Genomic DNA, 2,500 nt, shown 5'->3' with positions numbered 1-2,500 from the left:
GTCATGACAAACTTGTTAATGCAGATAATATTTCCTTTAGTAAAGTACCATTGTCTGTTGCAGTTCCTTCAACATCTAAGGTGCAGAATGTTCCTGATAACATAAGAGATTTTGTTTCTGAATCCATCAAGAAGGCTATGTCTGTTATTTCTCCTTCTAGTAAACGTAAAAAATCTTTTAAAACTTCTCTCCCTACAGATGAATTTTTAAATGAACATCATCATTCTGATTCTGATGACTCTTCTGGTTCAGAGGATTCTGTTTCAGAGATTGATGCTGATAAATCTTCATATTTATTTAAAATGGAATTTATTCGTTCTTTACTTAAAGAAGTATTAATTGCTTTAGAAATAGAGGATTCTGGTCCTCTTGATACTAATTCTAAACGTTTAGATAAGGTATTTAAATCTCCTGAGGTTATTCCAGAAGTTTTTCCTGTTCCTAATGCTATTTCTGCAGTAATTTCCAAAGAATGGGATAAATTGGGTAATTCATTTACTCCTTCTAAACGTTTTAAGCAATTATATCCTGTACCGTCTGACAGGTTAGAATTTTGGGACAAAATCCCTAAAGTTGATGGGGCTATTTCTACCCTTGCTAAACGTACTACCATTCCTACTTCAGATGGTACTTCGTTTAAAGATCCTTTAGATAGGAAAATTGAATCCTTTCTAAGAAAAGCTTATCTGTGTTCAGGTAATCTTCTTAGACCTGCTATATCATTGGCTGATGTTGCTGCAGCTTCAACTTTTTGGTTGGAAACTTTAGCGCAACAAGTAACAAATCATGATTCTCATGATATTATTATTCTTCTTCAGCATGCTAATAATTTTATCTGTGATGCCATTTTTGATATTATCAGAGTTGATGTCAGGTTTATGTCTCTAGCTATTTTAGCTAGAAGAGCTTTATGGCTTAAGACTTGGAATGCTGATATGGCTTCTAAATCAACTCTACTTTCTATTTCTTTCCAGGGTAACAAATTATTTGGTTCTCAGTTGGATTCTATTATCTCAACTGTTACTGGTGGGAAAGGAACTTTTTTACCACAGGATAAAAAATCTAAAGGTAAAAACAGGGCTAATAATCGTTTTCGTTCCTTTCGTTTCAAAGAACAAAAGCCTGATCCTTCATCCTCAGGAGCAGTTTCAGTTTGGAAACCATCTCCAGTCTGGAATAAATCCAAGCCTGCTAGAAAGGCAAAGCCTGCTTCTAAGTCCACATGAAGGTGCGGCCCTCATTCCAGCTCAGCTGGTAGGGGGCAGGTTACGTTTTTTCAAAGAAATTTGGATCAATTCTGTTCACAATCTTTGGATTCAGAACATTGTTTCGGAAGGGTACAGAATTGGTTTCAAGATGAGACCTCCTGCAAAGAGATTTTTTCTTTCCCGTGTCCCAGTAAATCCAGTGAAAGCTCAAGCATTTCTGAATTGTGTTTCAGATCTAGAGTTGGCTGGAGTAATTATGCCAGTTCCAGTTCCGGAACAGGGGATGGGGTTTTATTCAAATCTCTTCATTGTACCAAAGAAGGAGAATTCCTTCAGACCAGTTCTGGATCTAAAAATATTGAATCGTTATGTAAGGATACCAACGTTCAAGATGGTAACTGTAAGGACTATCTTGCCTTTTGTTCAGCAAGGGAATTATATGTCCACAATAGATTTACAGGATGCATATCTGCATATTCCGATTCATCCAGATCATTATCAGTTCCTGAGATTCTCTTTTCTGGAAAAGCATTACCAGTTTGTGGCTCTACCGTTTAGCCTAGCTACAGCTCCAAGAATTTTTTCAAAGGTTCTCGGTGCCCTTCTGTCTGTAATCAGAGAACAGGGTATTGTGGTATTTCCTTATTTGGACGATATCTTGGTACTTGCTCAGTCTTTACATTTAGCAGAATCTCATACGAATCGACTTGTGTTGTTTCTTCAAGATCATGGTTGGAGGATCAATTTACCAAAAAGTTCTTTGATTCCTCAGACAAGGGTAACCTTTCTGGGTTTCCAGATAGATTCAGTGTCCATGACTCTGTCTTTAACAGACAAGAGACGTCTAAAATTGATTGCAGCTTGTCGAAACCTTCAGTCACAATCATTCCCTTCGGTAGCCTTATGCATGGAAATTCTAGGTCTTATGACTGCTGCATCGGACGCGATCCCCTTTGCTCGTTTTCACATGCGACCTCTTCAGCTCTGTATGCTGAATCAATGGTGCAAGGATTACACAAAGATATCTCAATTAATATCTTTAAAACCGATTGTTCGACACTCTCTAACGTGGTGGACAGATCACCATCGTTTAATTCAGGGGGCTTCTTTTGTGCTTCCGACCTGGACTGTAATTTCAACAGATGCAAGTCTCACAGGTTGGGGAGCTGTGTGGGGATCTCTGACGGCACAAGGAGTTTGGGAATCTCAGGAGGTGAACTCCGTGCAATTTTCAGAGCTCTTCAGTTTTGGCCTCTTCTGAAGAGAGAATCGTTCATTTGTTTTCAGACAGA

The 2,500-nt window shown here is 38.3% G+C and overlaps 1 protein-coding gene across 3 annotated transcripts in view; it reads right to left on the bottom strand.

Annotated features, from left to right (window-relative positions):
- The window catches only part of SLC29A2 (solute carrier family 29 member 2), a 73,173-nt gene that overhangs the window by 24,973 nt on the left and 45,700 nt on the right, over nucleotides 1–2,500 (bottom strand). The window lies entirely within an intron of this gene.

This window comes from Bombina bombina, chromosome 7 (assembly GCF_027579735.1).
Source record: "Bombina bombina isolate aBomBom1 chromosome 7, aBomBom1.pri, whole genome shotgun sequence".
Taxonomy (NCBI): Eukaryota; Metazoa; Chordata; class Amphibia; order Anura; family Bombinatoridae; genus Bombina; species Bombina bombina.
The sequence above is the reverse complement of the archived record's forward strand: the minus strand, read 5'-3'. Positions and strand labels throughout refer to the sequence as shown.